At 37.6% G+C, this 24,269-nt stretch overlaps 1 non-coding gene across 1 annotated transcript; it reads right to left on the bottom strand.

Annotated features, from left to right (window-relative positions):
* Nucleotides 1-3,260: 3,260 nt before the first annotated feature.
* LOC122274817 lies at nucleotides 3,261-3,367 on the bottom strand. The gene has a single exon (XR_006228361.1). It is a non-coding gene; the product is annotated as a small nucleolar RNA R71 (small nucleolar RNA).
* Between the last annotated feature and the right edge of the window lie 20,902 nt (nucleotides 3,368-24,269).

The following is a 24,269-nucleotide window of genomic DNA, read 5'->3' as shown; positions in this document are numbered from 1 at the left end:
TCTTTAGGCTTTAGGAACCTCATCAAACTCAAAAGTTTTTATGAATCGACTCAATCGTATAGGTTTTAGTCTGTCAACATAGTCAGTGTAGTTGCTCACTATAGTGTCAAAAGTGAGATTTAATTAATATGAGGTACCTAGAAATTTCAAAATGGAATATGGTCTGTGCCATTAGTTTTGTTTGAATATTTAGGATTTTATGGAGCAATAAACTTATTTTCAGTTTTCAAATGAAATGCTTGTTTGAAAATGCGTTTTGATTATTTTGAGGCCCTTTGGAGATGAAATTTGATAAATGATCTACACTATAAGGTTAATATGATTATTTAGGATATTTTAATATAAAGTTTATTTTTTACTTTTTTGTAATGAACAATAACCTCGATAGTAGCTCAAAGTGCATTGTTTTCAAAATCAAAGTGTAGAATATCCAAATTAGGTTAGAGAAGTTTTATTTAGACACTTGGTGAATAGTATTGGACAGTTGGCATCAAGAGGAAATCAAAGTATGTGATCATGCCACCTAAGCAAAACCTTATTCCATCCAACCATCCAAATTGTGCCAAACCAAATAGGGTTTCAACCCTAGTGAAACCCTAAACATTTGGAATCCAATTGAAACCCTAAAACCTTGATTGAAACTGAAACCTTAAACAGTTTCCCCAAACCCCAAACTTGATTCCAAACCTTAAATGGATCCAATTTCTAGCATTGTGTTTAATCACTTGATAAAATCACTTTCAAATGCCATTAATCCCTCAAATTCATGTTATGAAATCATTATTCAACTTTTTCAATCTTAAAAATTTTATTCGACAAAAAAAAATCAGATTTAGGCTTGATAGCAAACCAAACCCTAGCTAAACCTTCTTTAAATCCTAAATTGAGGCCCATTAAGGCCCACGAAATTGGACCACTTTTGCACGTCTTATGGAAAAAGTTTCCCCCCATCTATGGCTGACCAAAATCTTCCCAAAATACCCCCAAGTTGTACTTGATTGGAAGGCCAAAGCCACATCACTCACCAAGCCCCACACAACAACTTTAGGGAGCAATACCATGGGCTGGTTTTGCCCATTGTTTTGGGCTGACACATGATAAGGTCTGTAAAATGTTTGATTAAGTGGTTTAAAAGTGATGTATTTCCTAGAAAAAAAGAGTTAAACACTTGATCATGCCTTGAATTTCCATATTGAGTCCCATGGCAATACATAGCTATATTCTATGCATAAAGGCCCTAGATTTCCCGTTAAGTAATACATACTCATGTCATTTTCATCTTATTGCAGGGCATTTACTAAACAAAAAAGGAATTGAAGGGCAGAAGGGTCATCACAGGCACTAAAGGAAGAAAGAAACCTAGAAATCACTAAGTGTGCCTCTTTGCACTAGCCAACACTTCAGAAGCCATGGGAGACAAGAGAAACGTGAACCCACAAGGGAATTAAAGTTGTTACGGATGGAGGCTATGGGAGTGTAGCAGAACGCGTACAAGGGGGTTTATATAGATGGGAGAAATTGCACTACAGAGGGGGACCGTTGGGATGCGGATCCTTGGAAAATCTAGAAACCAAAGGGGGTTTTTTGGGCACTTTCTTTCAATTCTAGGGTTTAACTTTTTCTTTGGAGTTTTTTGGAAATTTTTTTTGTTTGGATTAAAATTTTAGTGTTCTCCTATGTCATGAGTGAGTAATTTCAGAACCTAAGTCAAGGGAAGCTTTCGAACAGTAGGGTTTCGATGGGGGTTTTCATGTTCTGTTGGGTTTCATTTCAAAATTTTGTAAATTTCTATCAACTCTGATTTGAAGCCAAGGTTAGAATTTCTCGATCCCTTTTGATTCTTTGTTGACTGAAGGCACAAAGGACGCTTAAGGTTTGAGAACCATATTCCTGAGTTTCATGTTGACCATTAGCTTGAAATGAAATTTCCTGAGGTATTTCAAGCAGTGTTTCACTAGGGCACTTATCATATACATCACTCAAGTGTTGTAACCTTGACTGGTACCTCACTTGAAAAGGACTTTGAGCTCTCGAAACTCCCTAGAACCCCTACTGGGAGAGAGTGACTCAAGTCTTGGGTAGTTTCCTTCCAAGCACTGACCAAAAAGCATTCTTTTGTGTTCATTACTTTTGATCCATTGATTTAATTTGCATAAATCTTCATTATCATAAAACAATTTGGATACGTCTAGTAAAGTTTCAAAGAAAACATTTCCAGTAGCATATATTATCAATATCATTTTCATTTCTTGACCATCCACCTCACTAAGTAACCAACCTTGGCCACTGCTTGGTGACTGATCATGAGGGAGAGGCTCTCTTTAGCTTCCATTTGAACTCCCACCCTGACCTTTTTCATAAGGGTGCTGTTTTGGTTCTAAACATTACCTTAATCCATGTGAAATCGACCTTGGGAGCTATACAATAATTGTACACCTTCTGCACTTGAAAGCCATCATAATTTGAGAGACAAGTTTTTGGTGTCGTTGCCAGGGATTAATGAAAATTTACAGAATTGGCACAACCTGATAGAGTTAAGTGGTGGCTTAATGTGAACCTCTTCACACCGTGGTGATCTCTAACCCTAATTCTTTTTGTTTTTAATTATTGTCTATTTTGTGTTTTGTTTGCCTTGTGTTAATTTTGAGTGATAACTGAAATCATTCCTTAATTGTGATTGGTTAATTGCTACCCTGCCACCATTCTACACCAACCTTGGTGTTACTTTGGGGTTTTGATTGGGATCTTGTATGTCTATTTGGAGTCATGACCATTCCTCTAGACTAGTTAGAATAGAATCTGTGACATACTCAGATTGTGAATTACTCTCATTTGGGTCATCCTCTAATAGTTTTAGTACCATGGCTGAAGAAGAACACGATGAGATAAGAGTGGTAAACCATAACAAGGCTCTTAAAGACTATTTGCAACCTGTTAGGACTAGTTCACCCTCATGCATCATTCAACCCCTGAATGCAAATAACTTTAAGTTTAAGTCTAGTATGATTCCCTTGATACCTCATTTTCATGGGATGGAATCAGAAACATACTTGCACATCAAAGAATTTGAGAAAGTTTGTTCCACTTTTATGGATCGAACTTGTACTGAAGAGGTAATCAGGCTCGAGTTGTTTCCCTTTTCATTAAAAGACAAAGCCAAAACCGAGTTAAATTCTTTGAGGCCTAGGTCCATAGGAACATGGAAGAAGATGCAAACCTAGTTCTTAAAAAAAAAAAAAAAAAAAAAAATTCCCATGCATAGAACCAATAGGCAGATTATGAATTTTGCCCAGAAAGACACTGAGACCTTTTATCAGTTCTGGGAGAGATTCAAGGATCTACTTAATGCTTGCCCCCATCATGGTTATGAAAACTGGAGGATAATTAGTTTTTGCTATGAAAGTTTACAACCTAAGATGAGGCAATTTGTGGAAACAATGTGCAATGGGGCATTCTTTAATAAAGAACTAGAAGAGGCCTTTGAGTACTTTGGTCATTTATCTAAAAATGCCCAATCATGGGATGTTTCAGATGCATATGACAGAACTGAACCTTTAAAAATAACTTTTGGGGGGGGGGGGGATACAACTTGAGAGGTGGATGATTTGCTTGCTAGAGTGTCTATGCTTTCTAAGAAATTGGAAACCATAGATATAAACAAAGTAAATGAGGTTCAAGTTGTTCAGAAAATCCCAGAAAAATGCAATATCTGTGAAGAAATAGGGCATGTCACTAGTGACTGCCCTACAATTCCAGCTTTTAAGGACGTTCTTCTAGACCAGTCTAACTCTATTAATTTGATTTCTATTTTTTTTTCAGGTCCATTTTCCAACACATACAATCCCAATTGGAGGAACCACACAAATCTCAACTGGAGGAATGAGCAATCAGCTCACTCCACCATTCATGCACTTGGTCCTTCCCAATATGCAGTCAATCCAAATTCAGCACCATCAAGACTACCTTATTATCCTACTGTAGCACCTTTTGGTCAGAGGAGGAACCTTGAGGAAACTGTCCAGCAAATGGGAACAACCCTCCAGTAGTTCATACAAGGGCAAGCAGCAATAAATGCACAGAATGCTCAGACCTTTAATGACATCAGAAGGACCTTGACCAAATTTCTACAACCTTGAGCATTCAAGAGAAAGGGAAATTTCCTGCACAACCACAACCCAATCCTCAAGGGCAGATCCCCCCAAGTGTCAGAAATGGGGGAGGACTCTACCTTAAAGCAAGTGAAAGCTGTCACCACCTTTAGGAGTGGTAAAAATTTTGAGAATCTTACTCCTGAAAACATAAGTGGTAAGGTTTCTAACCCATTACTTGATCAAGGTGAGGAAACCACATGACAAGCACCTGCACCTTTCCTTACTGGGCTAGCAGTTTCTCATAAAGAAAAAAATCAGGCTGAGATTTTAGAAGTGTTCAAACAATGATCAATATACCCTTACTCGATGCCATTCAACTAATTCCCTTATGCCAAGTTTTTAAAGGATTTGTGCACAATTAATAGGAAGTTGAGTGTGAAGAAAAAGGCATTTCTCACTAAGCAACTCAATGCCATAATTCAACACAACACACCTACTAAATTTAAAGACCCTAGATCCGCTACTATTGCTTGCATCATTGGGATTCAAAAATTGGCCATGCTTTACTAGACTTAGGATCTAGTGTCAATTTGTTGCCTTACACTGTATATGAGTAACTGGGGCTCGGAGAATTGAAATCAACCTCTATAACCTTGCAATTAGTTGATAGGTCAATTAAAATACTAAGGGGAGTGGTAGAGGATGTTCTAGTTCAAATTGATAAATTCTATTATCCTATAGATTTTGTTGTTCTTGACATAAAACTGTCTGTTTATTTAGTTTATCAAGCTCCTGTAATTTTGGGAAGGCCATTTTTGGCCACCTCTAATACTTTGATAAATTGTAGAAGTGGGGTTCTAAAACTCAGTTTTGGCAACATGACTCTAGAGCTAAATATATTTAATTTGTGTAGACAACCTCAGGAAGTGGAGAAGCCTCATGAAGTGAATCTGTTGAAGGGCATCATTGCAGAATCTTTCCCTCTAATTACTGAAAATTTTAAGGAAGATTTTGAAATACTAGACTCTGCTGACCAACCACTGATTGTGTTTCATGCAAGATAAACAACAGAATGGATGCCCAAGGTGGAACAGCTGGGATCAACAAAGCCAACAGAGGAGGGGGACAAAGTGCAGGTCCTAGCATTGGACCTTAAGCCCTTACCTGCAGAACTCAAGTATGTTTTCCTAGGACCTAATAGTCCTTTACTATGAGATAAAAATACATTATTATGGTAACCCCATGAAATAAGACTATTCAATCATGGTAACCCCATGAGATAAGAATACTCAATTATGGTAACCTTGTGAGATAAGAATGTGCTATTATGGTAATCACATGAGATAAAACTACTCAATCATGGTAATCCCATGAGATAAAGAATACTCAATCATGGTAACCCTATGAGATAAGATTACGCAATCATGGTAATCCTATGAGATAAGACTAATCTATCATGGTGACCACATGAGATAATAATACGTTTCAAGTTCACATTCATTTTATGTTATGTTCACGTTCACGTTATATTTCAAGTTCATGTTATGTTTGAACATTATGTTATGTTCACGTTCACGGTATGTTTCAAGTTCATGTCCATGTCATGTTATGTTCAAGTTCATGTTCATGTTATGTTATGTTTATATTCACGTTATGTTTTAAGTTCATGTTCATGTCATATTATGTTTACATTTATATTATGTTCAAGTTCACGTTCATGTTATGTTATGTTCACGTTCACGTTATATTTCAAGTTCACGTTCATGTTATGTTATGTTCAGGTTTTTGTTATGTTCAAATTCAAGTTCATGTTATGTATGTTTACGTTCATGCTATGTTTCAAGTTCATGTTATATTTCAAGTTCATGTTCATGCTATGTTGCAAGTCCAAGTCATATTTTAAGTTCACGTTCTTGTCATGTTAAGTCAAGTTCGGTTCATGTTTTAGTTCATGTTATGTCAGCTCATGCCATGTTATGTCAAGTCACGTTATGCTTATTACTTCATGCCATATTATGTCAAGTTAAGTTATGCTTACTATTGACTTTGATTGTGCATTCATGCATTTAGTGCCATGCATGCATCATTAACCTTTGTGTGAGTTTCTTGTTAAAATGCTGAGATTTATAATCAAATCTTACCGTGGTAGTCCCAACTCTCATTCCCCCCTAATGGTAGGCGATGTGTCAGGATTAGAGCAGGGAGTAGATACTGGCAGACAGGAGGAAGTTGACTAGATGCCGCAGACGCGACACGAAGCTTACAACCTCCATAGTTAGATTTTTGGATAGTATTGTGGCCTCGTTAGTCGAGTTACGCCAGTTACTTGATGAACTGACATAATAGTGTATTTTGGTAATGTAAATATGGAGCCCGAACTCTCATATTTTTTAGATTACGGTCTTATAAGACCCATATTGTAATCGTAGATGTTTATTTTGTTAGGTATGTATGGATTACGCTTTAATTATTTGGGATATTATAAGTTTGGTGCATAGTATTACTAAAAAAAAATTATCCGTTGCAAATATTATGTAATGCTATATGCATGTTAAGAATATTACATCTTATATGTCATGAACGGGGGCAAGTAATCTTATGTTGCATGTCCCTATGTTTCAAATATCCGTCCATTCCCAAGCGAAAATCTAGCGGCATCACAACTATCTCGATAACCCTTACAAGACACTGTATAGGAGGAAGTGTTGGTTGCCAATATGTTGGGATGAGATGGGGGAAGTCAAGGTAATTGGACCAAAAATCATGTAGGAGATGATTGAGTACGTCATGTTCATACGCACAAAGATTACAACAACTCAAAGTAGACAAAAGTGCTGATAATGGGAGGAGGGAGTATGAGGGAATACACAATTCGTTTCACATTTCCTCGTTAAGGAAAAGTTTTGGTAACCAACAGTTTCGAGTAATTAAACTAAATCTGGTTCCATTACAACCGAATCTCAGTTACAAGGAGAATCCACTACAAATAGTTGATTGGAAAGGGCAAAGATTACGATGTAAATTTGTACAGTTGGTACAGGTGCAGTGGGGAGACGTGAGAAATGAGGAGTTCAATTGGAAAATTGAGCGGCTTATGCGGGAGCAATATCTACATTTATTCTTGTAATTATAAGCTGTAAAGCACGAATCAGGGGTGGCAAATTGTGATAACGGGTTGTATAAATGCATGAATGTTATACTATATGGGTCAGCATGAACAAGACATGTTAAGTTTAACTTGTCAAAATTTCAAACCCTAACGCAACCCATTAACATAACGGGCTGATACAACACAACACGTTTTGACACGTTATTAATTAATTAGAAAATGGGTTAACATGACACGATCCATTTCAACCTGTTACAACCCTTTTCAATCCCTCTTATGTAAATGAGTTGAGCTAACCTGAATAACCCATTTGACCTAATTCAAATAATTTCATATAAAAACTTAAATCACAATATCTCTCAAAAATATAAAACTAACTACTAATATGAAAATAAAAAATATCAATATTTTTCATATTTTAAGTCCAAATTAAAATCCAATATTACAATCTAAACAATAAAAACACCAAAATCAAAATCCTAACTGTGATAACCCGAACCTAGTAGAGCATGGGCCATACTTTTATTTTAAAAAGCCATAGTATTTTAAGGCCTTAATATTTTCGAAAAAGATGAGACCTTAGAAGTTTAGTAGAGAAACTTGGGCCCAAGAGAGAGAGCTAGCCCTAAAATCTTTAGTGAATTTTGGCCCCTACAAGAAACCCAAGCCCAATGGCCCAAAGCCCATGACCTAAATGGTGCCATGTGTCGTACATGCAAGATACTATATATCTGGACTTGATAGTGGACTAAGGGAGAGAGAGAAGTGTAGGGAAGCCAAGGAATGGCTTGCACGCCTACCCAAGTGGGATTGACACTTGTCCTACATGCATGGAGCTTCTAGAAGATATAAGTGACAAGATGACCTAGGAAAGACCAAGGGATTTTTGGATTTTGCCTTCCCCACATGCCTAGAACCACCTAATTGGCCCAAAACTAAGTTCCTTTATTTATGCTTCTAGCAAAGGGAGCCTAGGGAAGATAAAAATGGAGTTCCAAGGAGCATGGGGAAACTAAAGGGACACAAGGGGGTTACGAATTTCTTGACTTACACTCAAAATGTTTTCAGATTTTTCCAAGTGTCCAACATGCCATGGCTTTCTAGAAGATTTGAAGAAGAGACATTTGTGCAATGGACTGATTTACCTTTGAATTTTTTGCCACTACTAGTCCAAGTTTAACCCTTGCTTGCTACTTGTCATGTTATTTCAAAAGTGAACCAATGGCACATGAGAAGTCATCTTCGGAAGATGAAGCAACAAAATGGAGGGAGATGAAAAGAGGGTGGACGGTCATGGGCAAGGCACACACCTATGCCACTTATCTTTCATGCCAAGAGTTTGCTTGTTGGGAAAAGGAACAGGCATGAGCTGTTTTACCTAAGTACCCTTGAAGGAAGAAGGAGATGAAGGGACCAAGTATATAATAGGGGAGGAGAACACGCCAAAGGGCTTTTCTTCTTGCCATTTTTGGAACTTGTATGAATCTTCATCCTCTCCAAACTGAATCCACCCATTCACTTGAAGACCCTTACACTTTCTTATATTTTCTCTTCAACCAAACAAGGAGGTTCATCCAAGAAGAAGGTTTTGACATCTTCAAGAAAAACCAAGCTTGCTATTCATTTCTTTACGTGAATTTTTGTAAGTATACACTCAACTTACTTCTTGTTAATGCATGTATACTTTTGTATAAATCCTTGGTTTGTTTCTATTACTTTGGTTGCTATTCTTGTTTGCTTGATTAGATACTCTTACATGAACTTGGAATATGAATATGGAATGATTAACATAAATCGGTTTATGATGAAAAAATGGTGATAAGATTTCCTCACATGTTTCAATTTTGAGGAAAAAGATATTGATGTTTTAAGATTTGTGATGATTTAGTTTTACCATGCCTTGAGTGACTCGGATCTTGTTCAAATACCCTGATTCCATGTCTTGTTTTACTATGCCATGAATTCTAAGTATCTTGGATAAATTTTGAAGTATGCTTAAATGATGATCTTCTATGTTTTTATGCATATATATTTCAGCCAAGGCTTAATCTCCAGTTTCATGTATGTATTTTGATATCTTATGTGTTCTATGTTATCATGCCATGAATCAAACATGTTATACTTGGTTATTTCATTCACGGCATTTCATGTGTCATGTCAAGTATAAGAACGTATGTCTTAAGTTTCATGTCACATGCATTTTGGGAAGAGTGATTTCAAAGATAAAGTTTTTCAAGAACAAAAAGGGTTTTTGTTTTGGGAATGAAGTAATGTTTTTAAAAAAGTTTTATCATGACCCCAAATGCTAGGATGAGAGAATGTCTTAGTGGAACTCATTTGTCCACTCTGAAGTGCTTAAGAATGGAGTGGTAACCCCTAGGTCGACAAAGAACCATTGACGTGCCTTGGATGGATTCTTTTAAAAGAATGCTGAAGCGGGATAGTGCCTAATGCTAGTGGCTGCACAAGGCATGTAACCTGATAAAGTGTTGTCGAGTTAATAAGTTAAGTTATGTTAAGACATAGTCATCATGGTGCACAGACTGGTGATGGTGCGGTAACTAGCAGGAACACGCGGTGCATAGGGGAGCCGTGATGTGTCCTCAAGTGTTATAAGAACGAGACCACACGCCTACATGATATGTTATGGATCACATGATGTGAATCGTGTGATATGATATGATATGTTCCGGATCACGTAATTAACTAAGATATGAAAGTTGATGAAAGTACATTTTTTCACTAACTAAGATATAAGTATAAAGAATGGTCCAAGCAAGAGTCTCAGTTCAGCCTCAGTTATAAGTTAAGTACATGTCCATGCGTGCATTGCATGGTATACCTCTTGTATGTTTGTGTTAACTATGGTATGCTATGTGATTAATTATTGAGATTTCTTGAAATCTCACTGTTGCATTTTTTCACTATCATTCCCTTCCAATAATGGTAGAAGTAGTTACAGGTACACCCGATAACGCGAAGCATGCATCTAGACAGTACCATGATAGAAGATGAGTACACCATTTGGGGGCATATACGTTATGCATCGGCTGTGTTGGAGTGCACTATTCCATTTCTCCAAGAATTATTGAAGGGTCTTCACAACCCTGATTTTGATGTTTTGTTTTTGGATCCCTTGGACCAAGTAATTCGACTTCTCAAGGAAGCTAGTAAAGCCTAAATGGATGGAATGAGGCTCATTATGGAGTTAGGACTCCCATTGCTAGAAATGTAGAAGTCAACAAGAGCTTGCTTAATTCTATCTCCTAATGGATCCTTGATAGTGAAGAGACTGCACAATGAGAACCTAGGGAGGTTTAGGTGGCCTACCCATTTCTAGAAAAGAAATATTTTGGTCCCTAGTTTTGGGAAATGCAAACTCTTACTATATTATGAAACTCTCTTGTTATGGATGTCAATGTTGGGACAAGGTTTGTGGTAAAAGTTTATTTTGTACCATGTACTTTGCAATTGCCTACAGCATTGCTTAGATTTCTCTTTACCTTTTTACTATTTTTTGCTAAACGTTTATTGCATACTGCTAAAATATCTAGGAGCATTGCATATTATTTGTCATGAATGAGGGGTGTGTAGTCTTATAAAAGGTCATGGAGGTCATGGGACCATGCCACCCTTAAAACACCTATGACAAGCCTTAGCAGCTTGCAGTGCCATAAAAAAAGGGCGCGGAGGCCACAAGACCATGCCACTCTTAAACACCTATGACAAGCCTTAACAACTTATTGTTCCATAAAAAAAGGGCGCGGAGGTCATGAGACCACGCCACCCTTAAACACCTATAACAAGCCTTAACAACTTATGATACCATGAAAAAATGGACGCGGAGGTCATGAGACCACGCCACCCTTAAACACCTATGACAATCCTTAATAGCTTGTGGTGCCATGAAAAAAGGGTGTGGAGGTCACAAGACCACAACACCCTTAAACACTTAATACAGGCCTTAATAGCTTGCTGTGCCATGGAAAAGAGCATGGAGGTCATGAGACCATGCCACCCTTAAACACCTAAGACAAAGCCTTAACAGCTTGCGGTGCCATGAAAAAAGGGCATTGAGATCATGAGTCCTCGCCACCCTTAAGACGCCTATAACAAGTTACATCTCCTCTTAGGCCAAAAATATTGGTAACACAAGTAAAGCAGGAAAGTGTTCAAAAGGACTATGCAAAAATCATCATCACAGAGTTAAAAGTAAAACCAAAAGTTATTATTACAAAAGTTTATAAGATAGATTACAAAAGGTGCAAAAGAAAAGGCAAAAATACATAAGGAATTAGAAGGCATCATTCCCAGCGGGCGGTGGCAGTGGAGGGACACCCCCAAAAGTGTCAGGCATCTCATCTCGCCCGAAGGTGTCAACGCGGCGGCAAATAGCTACCTTACGATAAAACTAACCTTGATCTAGAGTTGCAAGGTCAGTAGAAGGATCAGTCAAGAGATGGGACCTGAGCCTCAGGATGCCAGGACCATAACAGTAGGTAAATGCACTATCCCTAGTTGCAGGGGCAAAGGTTAGATAGGCGCACAGGCATGCAATTTCTGCCCGAGCAATAGCTATCTCATTCTTCTTCTCGGTAAACTATTGGTCCTTTGCAAGAAGGCCAAATTCAGCTTCTTGAGTTCCTCTCCGAGTCCTTACGATTTTCCTTATACTATTGATGACGTCGCCTAAGTTCTTCCAAGGCCCCCTGCACCTTAGAAAGATCAAGAGAGGTAAGGCGGGTCTTCTCCACAGTTGCCACCAACACTTGTGCCAGCACTTGACTATGTTCATGCGAACAGGCTAGTTCTTGGTGAGCTGAGTCTAACTCCCTGGTACTGGCAAGGAGGTCAGTGTTGAGGAGGGCTAATTCAAACTCAAAACGCTTCTGGGCATCGGAGAACTAGGACCTAGAAGAGTCCCTTTTTGATCTTAGAAACCTTAAGGAAGTCATCCCTGACTTTCACCACTTGGGTATGGCATACTTCATCACGAAGCCCGAGGACTTCATTTTCAAGAATCTCCAAGTCACTGTGCAGGGTGTAAGAGTAGCCCTCTGACTGCTCTAGCAATATTTCCAACTCCCTCTTCTTCTCGGCAAGCACCTCCATCTCTGCCTTGTCCACCCTCTATTTCCCCAAGGTGACCTTGGCAATATACCACAACCTTCACCTTTTCTCAGACTTCCATTTCTAGGTGGGCCCGGTCCGCCATAATCCATGCGGCCAAGTCATTGATTCCCTACAAAAACAATAGAACACTCGAGTCAAAATTGCAAATGAGCAAACAAGGAAAAATGATAAGTCAGATGGCAATAGCACCTTAGAATGCTAGTCTTTTAGATGGCTAGCCATCTTAGTGATGGCCTCAGCTTGGACGTTGTCAGAAGAGGAGGAAGCACCGCCATTGGTCTCTCCACCATTGATCTCTTCAGGACCATGGATACCCCCTGGCAGAGAAATTGTATCAGGTCTTGGTGTCGAATCTTCCACTCCTTCTAGGGAACACCCGAGGCTCATAGATGGGCAGGTGGCCCTAATACATGCCAAGTCAGCATTAATTAAGCGGGCTTCTTCTCCCATCTAACCGCTCAAGCCCTCAGAAGAAAGGACTCAGTATCTCCACCAAAAGATAGGGTGAAGAGGGAAGGAATGGAGAGGCACTCACCACTAACATTTAGCGAAGGGGTAGTGCCCCCAGAAGCAATAGGTGGTGGGGTCTCTAAGTGGGGATCGTTGGCCTCCACTTCTTCACGCACTTCCTTTTGGCGGGGAGGCATGCTGCTAATCACGCCACCTAGGTTTTCATCCCTGCCGCCCAGGTCTTCTATGTGTGCGGGAGCAGTATCCGCCCCTCCAATTGGGGAGGCACTCGTCGATTCACCATGCACACTCCCAGTTGGGGGATGTACAAGACTTTTCGTCACGGGTGGGCACACTCTTTCACTCACGATAGGGTCCAGGTTAAGGGTGGCGGCAACCTCAGCGTTTAACTCACCTTCCCCCACCAAATCCTTGAACAAGGGGAACTCAAAAGTGGGACTAGACACCAATTTGTGCGCATATTAAGGAGTCTCAAGCTAGAAGGTGGTGGTTAGATCAAAGAGGCTTAAGCTTGCCAAACCCTCAGCATCACCTAGGTCAGGGGAGTGCGATCGCATGGGAATGGCCCCAGGAATAGAGAGACGAGTAATAACTGGCGGGGTGGATGTTTGGGTATAGTCGCCCTCTGAGGGCGTTAGAATCTTTTTTGTTTTTGAGGCAGGGGAAGGGGCATCTTCAGAGCGAGCCCTCTTTCTTTGTCTCCTTTCTACTTTTTCCTTTTTCTTCTTTTGCTTTTCTTTTTTCTTTTTTTTTTCTTTTCCTTCTTACTTTTCTTCTCCTTCCTTTCTTTCTCTTCTTTCTTCTCGGTTCGCCCCTTCTTTTCTTTCTTCTCTTGCATGGCTTGGCTCTCCTTCTTGTCCTTTTTTGGAGATTTCTTTGGTGGAGAGGGGGGAACTGCAGTCAAAATCAAGAATGAACACCCTTGCAGGTGGAACGATTGGGGGATAGCAGGAAGCGATCGATGTGGGTGGGGGTCAACAAGAAGTCAGTCCAAAGACTGTTAAGGTGAGCCTCAGCCTAGGAATGGATAGTTTCAATTCAAGCTAGTTCTCGGTCGGATAGGGGCTCCATGTTCACCCACAAACCTTTTCCATATGGAATTGTGCGCCAATTAGCCCTAACTGGAAAATCTCGCTGGGGAGTTTCAGAGGCAGTAAACTCCCAGCCAGTTATCTAGAAGAACTTACTTGTCTAGTTCTCCGCATTGGAATATCGAGTTTTGAACCGGGCCAATGTCTATCCTTTGTCTTTCTTATAGAAGCTTATGATGTTACCCTTGGTAGCTAGCCTCAAGTTGTAGAAGGATAAAAATTCTCAAGTAGTCAGGTCAACAAATCACAATATAGGCGCATAGAAAGGCCCTCAACGTGAAGGGGTGGAGCTGAGCAGAAGCCAAGCTGAGAAGGTTCAGGATGTCGCATAGAGGGCGATAGAAAGTGAGCCTTAACCCACGAGCCAACAGAGCCATGGTCATAGTGACTCTGCCTGAAAAACCCTTGTCATTGCAGCACCCTTGTGAGGGATGTTCAGTACTGCCATTTTGGAAATGTAATATTCTTATCAAATTGTTTTCAAATCCCTCTACCTAAGGGCTGAGTGCCACCCATATCCCTCAAAAGTTGGGATATCCAAGATGTACGACGATTGCGCATTAATGAGACTTGCAGAGCTGCCACTGTGTTCAGCCATGGGAAGAGGAGGTGAAGAGTAGCAAACGATCGGGGAGGGAGGAACAAGCTAGAAAAGAAAGCATGAGCAGAAAGGCACATAAATTGTACTGAGATAGGGGAAATGTGAAAAGCCCAAAGGCAATATATTTGAAGTCAAATACGAAGGGTCAATCGCCATAGGCATCATGCACGTAACCGCGTAGCCATCGCCATGTCAGTGGTAAGTCATGAGAGTCCTTGTTTCTTGAAAACGAGAAACGGCAAGAGAAAAGGCAAGATGGGATAGCAGGGTAACCGATAGTTTTGGAAACGGGCTCGAAGGTGGTTAAAAGGGTTTGAAATGTGAAAGCCCATTTAACCTATAGCAATAATAGGGTTCGCATTCTTTAAAAAAAAATTATTACTAGTTTGCACAAAGTCAAAACTACAGGGGAAAAACCAATAATTTTTCACACCAGAAAGGAATTCCCCACACCTTGGAGCGAAGGGAATTAGCAAGGTAGCTGGAGGACCCATTTAGTGGTTTTAGCCCAGTGGAGAAGTTTCCTTATGACACAGCCCAATTTAGAAGCCCCAGGCCCATTACGAATCTACACGCTGCCTTGCATGGAAGGATAAGAATTTCGTGCAAGTACGTAGTTGTTTCGGTTGTTCAGACATATTCTATGCTGATAAACATTGTGCAAGATAGATATCACATGAGTATGATCTCATTATAATGTTGATCTAATTCAACGTGAAACCTCTATATATACCAGGTAATTCTAAAGACAATCTAGATCTAAATTCTTGGTTACTTGAGTGTGAATCTTTACTGATTTAAGCATCAGAGTGTTTGCCGGCATATCACGCTGACTTTTTATTACATCTTCCAGGTGAACCGTAGGTTTGGGGTGGTGGGACACAACCCTAATAGATTCATCTTAACCAAATTAGCCTTGGCTGTAATTCTAGATATAAATTGAACATCTGGATGCAAATATTGTAATATAGATCTTACGCCAGAATATTCAACAAATCGATATGGCAATTCATGCTTCACAATAGAACCTACCAATATGTCTATATTTTTCACTGTCAAATTTAGAAACGCTTACCAACATAGATCCACTATTTTGTGGTAACATCAACTGACCAAGATCTTGTGAACTTTTTCTAGAGCGCGACTCTTCAAATGTTTGTTTCCATATTTTCTCATTGCCAAATATGTAGTTCTACACATCTTGCACTTGACACGTGACTTACTAATGTTACCATCACCTTTGTCAGAATCAAGAACCATCTAAAGAAAAAACTCCACACATTTGATCGTTTCCTTTGTTTTGCTTTCCCTTCCTCATTTTGACAACTTGCTAAGACATCTCCTAGCAAATCCAAGTCAATAAAATCATTGTTTTCAGTTGTTACCTCAAACATATGACATAGCATGAAAACTAGTCTAGGAACAACTATAACACAACACCTATAATGTCTACACAACAATTATAATGACTACACAGTAACTATAAGATAAAAACTACATGTAGTTGATAAAAAATTCAACTATAACATAGCAACTTGCCAAGCATTCAAGTTGGTGAAGCTGAACACTACCACAGTCCATAACAAACAAGCATGGTTTTACAATTGTATAACAAGAAAATCAGCATCCAAAATATAAAAGGCAAGCTTAAGGCTATCAATGGTGTATTAAAGAAATACCATGCCAGAGATTTAGACATTTATTAAAAATCAATGAGTATTTACTATGTAGCAATTATTCATACCTTAGAGGTGGGAGTTGGGGTAGCGTGAGGCACAACGTGAGATAGCAGGGCAACAGGTCAAGAGAGCAGGGTAGCACGACATGAGGTAGGGGATGCGATTTGAGATAAAAGGAAACCTAGAAAAGTCATAGGTGGGAGAGGTGGCCAGAGTGAGATAGAGGATGCAATTTGAGAGTTGAGAGAGAAGGACACCGAGAGAGGTAGGAGTAGGGGTAGCCTAAGGCGTGAGAGAGGACTGTGTGAGGCAAACTAAGTGAGGTTCCAAGGAGGTGGATGTGACTATGTGACTTGTGAGAGACAGTGAGAGTCTAAGAGTTAGGAAATTAGGGTTAGGGTATTTTGATTTTTAGGCTAAAAATGATATGATATGATTGTAATTTTGAGTTAAAAACTTAACGGTTCTAAATGGATCACTAATGGGTCAAGAGGTTGACACATTAATGAGACCTTGTGTAGCCGAAATCTGCCAAGGGAGCGAGGAGATTGAGTAGCGAGCTCAACGCTGTGAGGTAGGTTAGCTTCTATGACATAATTAGGGAATGTGGGGGTGAATGTTGTATCTAAGAGGCATTTGGATTTTTTGTAACCTCCGAATTTTTTACATAAATAAATCTATTTTGGATGATTATGTTTATCTCATGGTCATTTCCTATTTTTCGAGACTTTGAATGTGTTTGAGTGTTTTATTCTAATTCTTGATTCCTAGTGCGTATCTATATCTCTGTGGAGTATGTGTACCATGCACCAATCTTCATGAGGTGGGAGGGAGTTTCTCGTGCCATTCTTGCAAGACGTCACCACGAGTCTCAACAAGTAGAGGAACTCCCCGTGAATGATTGGGGTGGGATGGTATCTTGTTGGCCTCACTTGATAGTCTGAATGTAGAATCTCTTGGTATATCATATGTAGGTGTCTTCGAGTTGGTTGGTGGGTAAACGTTCGCCAAAGCAATGTTATCTTTATGTAAGAGTCACCCTATATTGGGATATAGGTAAGTTGGCTTACACGAAGGTAAACAGGTAGAAGGGATTTTCTCCAATGTCGAGTAGTGGAGAACTCATCCCCTATTTGCTCATCAAACAACAAAATGTCTGTATGATGAACATCTATGTCATGAATCTTTATTTGTTGCCGGTTGTACCAAGTGAAGCCAATATAATTTTATGGATTTGACGAAATGGAACGATGGGTGAATCCTCGCCTAAATAGTGCTTATGCCTTAATGTACATTGCATTAAAGGGTGATTCCTCACCATGTTTTATGGACCCATGTGTCTATGCCCTTAAGGGTAATTCCTTGCCAAGGCATAGATGCCTGTGTTCCTTCACTATTTACATGAACTGTTCATTATATCTAGCATTATATCTCTTTAGTAGTTTTGTCATGACTACCTAACCTACTTATGATTTCACTCTCAAAACCATAGACTTTGGTGAAGAGTTAGAACCAGGAGTGATGCCTGAGAAGGAAGAGTCGACCCTGCCTAAACCTTGAAGACGGATGCCTCTATCTATCGAAGGTGCTATGCATTATTTTGAGTTGTACTTAGCCTTTTGTAAAGGGGCAGCCGTTGTATACGCTCTATCTCCTATTAGGCGATGAACATACCATTTTGGGTTGTATGTAACTCTAAGTTAATATTTATAAGGAGTGATAGTAATGTTCTCTTTGAGATGTGTTTTAGACTTTGCAGTTCCAAAGTCTAGGTACTGACTATACCTTTTTTCCCACTGCAATCTTATACCTATATCCCACATATGCACTTCCAAATGAATGAGGCACGCCTAACCTGATCTTGTCCTGGCTGTTGACCATCCGGCTGGCACGCTTAGCACCACGGAACCTCGCCTCGACCTTGACATGAGGAACAGGGTGCCACAACAGGTATAAGCTCCTTTCTCGCCTAGACCTTTACACAAGGAATGAGGTGCCATAATAGTGTCATCCCCTTCTCTCTTTGAAATTCTCAACCATCACTCACCACTGGGTTGTCGCCAATAACAACGCTTGACAACACACAACGGACTACCGTAGGCCACTGTTTGTAGTGCTATCGTACTCGACTGCCACTCCAACCTATTGTCCACCATCCCCGCCATCACCTACTATAGAGCCCTACCATAGATTACTCTCTCTCCCTCTCTCGCTCTCTCTCTCTCTCTCTCTCTCTCTCAAAGAAACACAAACACTCGCCCTATACATCACCCAACTCCTCCACACATCGCCCAGCACCTCTGCCACTCACGATGCACTAGCTTTAGATCATCAACATGCATCTAGAAAATTCTCCCACTGCATAGAGGTAAGTGATTCTTCTTGGACCGAGCTTGAAGATGATGTTTCAATGGGTTGAGGATTCTACGTGCTTGCCTTTGTGTTGAAGTACCTATGTGTTGATTTTACACAATGCATGTTTAGGTTTTGATCATCATCACCCCTCTTGTACAACTTAAAAATCTTGTAAACAAAGGCCAAGGTTGTAAATTTTTCTTTGTTTTGTGGGTTATTCTGAATTGTTGGTTGGATACTTATTTTCATAGCTTGTTTGTGAACCATTATGTTGTATTGGATTCGTGTCTTTCTTGGCAGTTAGAAAGAACTTAAACAATCTCGTAACAAATTTTGGAAATTTGACCGGTATAAAAGTCCTACCTTTATTGAGATTAAAACTTGGGTGTGAATTTGCTTATTAAAGATGTCATGGTCAAGGACAGGGCGTGAAACTAGGCGTTACTCAAAACACGCATGGTCATTACCTGTGGTGTGGCATACACAACCAGGGTGTGTGGATGATCCATTTAGGTTAGACCATGGTGCACACATTAATAAACTAGATTTCTTAAAATTGAATTTTTAGTCTATTTCCAAGCTTCTTAGAAGGCTTAGGGCCCTTGAGCGAGTGGTCGGTGTTTTGTGTTTTAAGCATTGTTGCTCAGTAAATCTTTATGTGGATTTTTAGTTTGTTGCTTGAAAACCTATAAGTTTGTATGTATGTTTTAATTTTCTTTGTGTCTATAAATTGCATATTTTCATTTTCATTGGACTTGCATCTTTGAGTTTGGTCTTAGTTTCACTTATTAAGATTTTTTAAAATCTCATCATGGTAGTCTCACTATGGTTCTGCTCCTCAAAACTATACATTTTGATGTAGATGAAGATTGTGGTGGTGGTTATGGACAAGGAGAATCAACGCATTCGGGAGATTGAGGATAAAGGGCCTTTCCCTGCTAGTCATGTTGTTATGTTTTCATTTCTTGATGAATTCGATGAATTTATAATTTTATTTAACTTATGATGTGGAGACTTGTGACTTATAGACAATGCAATTATGGATAATATTATGTTTTTTTGTACTGTTATTTAGAATTATTTGTGACTATTTTATTTTTTTACTATGAATTAATTGTACACTTAATGAGTTTGGAGCACAAATTTTGTTATCACAACATGCGAACGGTGTGAAACCTGTGCGATCAACACTCCAGCATCGGGGAATTTGCCAAGGCGGGGGCTGGGAGCACCCCAAAATTGTTTTTAGATTATTTGAATATTATTCGCTATGGTACAATTTACTATATCATCGATAACATATGACATAGGCAAAACAAATTTTCAGTTAGATAATTATTCTTTAGTTATAAATACATGCATTTGGTAGATGATCATGTTGTAAATATTATTGTGCATGTGAATTGGCTGTTGTGCATGTGAAAGTTTATTGTGCTTGTGACTTAGTTGTTGTGCATGTGATGGTTTGTTGTGCATGTGACTTGGTGGGTACAACAAACCACCATGGAGTTGCCTATAAAATGATGTCTTGATGATCATTTGTAAAACACATGAAAGAGAAGAGTAGTGAATGATATTGAGCTCTTGAAAAGCCAAGTATATTGCAATCTTTCTTCTTTATTCTCTTTTGCAATTTTTCAATCATTTGCTACTTCTCTTTAGTTTTATAACACATTATTAACACGAGACTCTAGCTAGTTGTAGTATTCTGCAGATCTCTGATCTCTGGTAAGATACAATTAAGCAAGTATTTTAAATTATATTATGGAGATGTTCGGTTATATCATCTGATTATTATTATTTGTGGCAAATTAATTCCTATAGTTTACATATCAATTATAACTATGGTGGATTTTATTCCCATAGTTTACATACCAGTTATATTAGTGGTGAATTAATATTTCCATAGTTTATATACCAGTTATATTTGTGGTGAGTTAATATTTTCATAGTTTACAAACCATTTATATACTTAATATATTTCTTATAGATCATGTCAAGTCTTAAAAAAGTCAAGTTTGTTGCCCTTGATATTTATAACAACAATTATCCATCATGGATTATTGATGCTAAGATTTATCTTGTTGAATTAATCTTATAAAGGAAATTGAGCATCATTGAAGGATCACCCTAAAGTAATAAATTTATGGAGTACCTCACAAAATAAGATCAATTGATTTTATGGGATTATTTGAAAATGAGATATATGTATCAGAAGACTGTAATCTCTCAAAAGCAATGCATCTGAAGTTACACAATTGAAATTATGAAAACACTAATGCACCTGAGGTTGCATAATTAAAATTGTGAGGAAGTTGATGAATCTAAAATACACAATTAAAATTGTGTAGAGAGAAAAAAAAGGACACTAAAGAGGATATGTTTGAAATGAAATATATAACATATTCCTCCTGTAGTAGCAATATCGAGTACGAAAGTTCACAAGATATTTTGAACTAATATCTTGTATGTTAGTGGTTGAACAAAATAGTGATCTTTTAATGAAAAATCAACAATCTCGTCCAACCGGTTCTACCTTATTCCTTGAAACGAATGAAACCTTATTTTATAATAAAGGAAACAATAGTTATAGACATGGAAATAGTCGGAAAAAAACTATTGGAATCAAGGGGAGTATACTCAAAACTTCTAAAAGAAAAATGCTCTATACCACTAGAAGTGCAACCACACCATGATAAAGTGAGATGAAAATAAAGGCTTGTAGAATAAGTCTGTAAAGAAATAAGTGTGGTAAGATTGGGATTTGAACACATACTAGTCGTATGCCCAAACATTTGGTGGATCTATATCAAGCATCTACGAAGGAAAAAGGAAAAAGTGAAATGAATTTTGTCAACCACAATGATTCAGAAGATCATCTAAATTGTAATTACATTATGTTTAAGTTATTATTTTTTAATACCTCTTGTTAAACTTTCTTTGGCATTAATAATGTTTTATGTGACGCCCCCAGATTCCGCTTGGGATCGAACAGACATCCGAACCTTCGAAACATGCAACACAATGTTACATGTCCCTTTTCATGACATATAAGATACAATGTTCCTAACATACATATAGCATTATGCAATAATCGCAGTGGATAATTTTTTTTTTTTTTTTAGCAATACTATGCACCAAACTTATAACATCCCAAATAGTTAAAACATAATCTATGCATACTTAACAAAATAAATATCCACGATTACAGTATAGGTGATCTCAGAAGACTGTAATCTCAAAACTACGGAGACTAGATTCCATAATTACATTACCAAAATATACTATTGAGCCAGTTCATCGAGTAACTCGCGTAACTCGACTAATGATGCTAGAATACTGTCCAAAAACTTAACACTAATGAACGTGAACTTGAGACTTGACATTAACGTGAACTTAAACATAATATGAACGTGAACTTGAACATAAAATGAACGTGAAATACATGAACTTGGAATCTTGTTCAATAAATTGAACTTGAGTATGAACGTGAACATAACTGAACTTGAACATAAACTAAACATGAACTTAATGTGAATTGAAACATGAACTGAATATGAACTTGAAACGTAACATGAACGTAAACTTGAACATAACATGAACGTGAAGTTGAACTGAAATTTAACTTAACATGAACTTGATCTGAATTTTGACAATCAAAATGATTTCGCCAGTGGTTTCGTTAGGAATAACGAACAATCAGAATGATTCCGCCCAATCTATTCCATTGGAGATACTTAGACAATCAAAATGATTCCATCATGAATATTTTAAATCACGTATCCTAATAATCAAAATGATTACACCAGGAATATTTAGTAATACTATGACAATCAGAATGATTACATCACAAGTATTTTAAATCACGTACCCTAGCAATCAAAAAAATTACACTAGGAATACCTAGTAATACTAACAATCAGAATGATTACATCACGAATATTTTAAAAGAAATATCCTAACAATCATAATGATTACGCTAAGAATATCTGTATAACTGAACTTGAACTAAATTCTGACAATCAAAATGATTTCGCCAGAAGTACCTCGCGTGAAGTACAAATGGAGATGCTCGGACAATCATAGTGATTACATCGTGAGTATCCCAAACATAACTAACTTGACATGACTCGAAAAGTTGTTCCCGAGATACACAAATTGTATTCAAGATGAAATGTGACTGGAATATGAAAGGATAGAAGTCCTGATATAACACAACATGACTTGTACATAACTCAAAAGACATGACTTACTTGAGATAAAAACATTTTGTAACATGACATAACATGTAACAGACAATATACTTAACATGACATACTTACAACAATGAATATTACATGATATGATATACATGTAACATATGACATACTTAACATGGCATACTTATAACACTACATGACAGAATAGATTGTATAACAAATAAATATATGTGACAGAATAAATCATACATAACAGATAAACATGTAATGACGTGGCATGACATGACATATATGGTAACATACATATATAAATTGTAGTTCCCTTACCCATCACACATACATAGTAAACTGATAGTAAGTTAAGAGCTAACTTATCTCGATTGTCACGTTCTACGAGGATGAAGTGCAAAACACGAAGAACTATAAGTGGGTATTCTAAATGTTAGAAATTTAATTTCTAACAATTAGAAACGTGTAAAAGAGACATATTATGATAAAACTACCATTTTACCCTCTACATGTGAAAAAATGACCATTTTACCCCTAACTTAATGATTTCACATCCTAACTCTAAAAATTATCAAAGTTTACATTCATCATGTAAATTTTGTCCTAAACTCAAATATCAATTCAGACAAATTTAAAACAATTCACAACTATAGGAAACTCACTATGGCCAAAACATTCATAGGCCATTCCTCTTGGTTTTTATTGCAATTTCTTCCAATTTCAAAACCCGTGATTAAACCAGAACTTTGCTACAAAGATTTTCATATCCTACGTTTAAAAACATACTTAAAAAATCAATTAAGAAAAATCTAATCATCAAAACTAGACTTTTTGTAAAAAGATCCAAACTTTTTAACAAATAACAAACCCTTGAATCACAAGCTTTGACCCTAAATCAAAACGCTTCCAAGAATTCCAAAAAAATCAAACCTTACTTCTAATATATTCATAACATCATCCTAATATTAACCATTCTTTAAATGATCAAACAAAAGTCACCAAAAATCACAAAATAACACTTGGAGTTTTTGGTTTTACACTTAGTCTAAAAACATAAACTTTTTCTCCACTAACTTTGAAGAATCTATTGATCCATGGCTTAAAAAGATGAGATATTCAAACTAAAACATCATAGGGTTTAAAAAGTGTCTTAAAGAAGATCCAACCATAAAACTTAAAATCACATGTCTAAAAATCAATAAAACATAGATATACAAAAAAATCAAATCTTAGGGCCTAACTTAAATCCTCTTGCATAGAAAAATCATATCTTTGAAATTAATATTAAATATCTTCAAACTAGCATCCTAACATGAAAATAAGAGACTTAGTATTGTCGTATAAAAATATCAAAACATTTATAGTAAAATCAAACCACGAAATATTCAAACTTTGTCCAAATAAAAACTGTTTTTTTTTTTTTTACTTCCAGTTTTCAAATTTCTAGATCTAAGAAAATCTATCATCAAAAACTTTATTCATGCAACAAAACCTCAATAAACACTCATAAACACATGCTAACAACACTCCA

This window comes from Carya illinoinensis, chromosome 8 (assembly GCF_018687715.1).
Source record: "Carya illinoinensis cultivar Pawnee chromosome 8, C.illinoinensisPawnee_v1, whole genome shotgun sequence".
NCBI lineage: Eukaryota > Viridiplantae > Streptophyta > Magnoliopsida > Fagales > Juglandaceae > Carya > Carya illinoinensis.
This window is presented reverse-complemented; position numbering and strand designations above follow the sequence as displayed.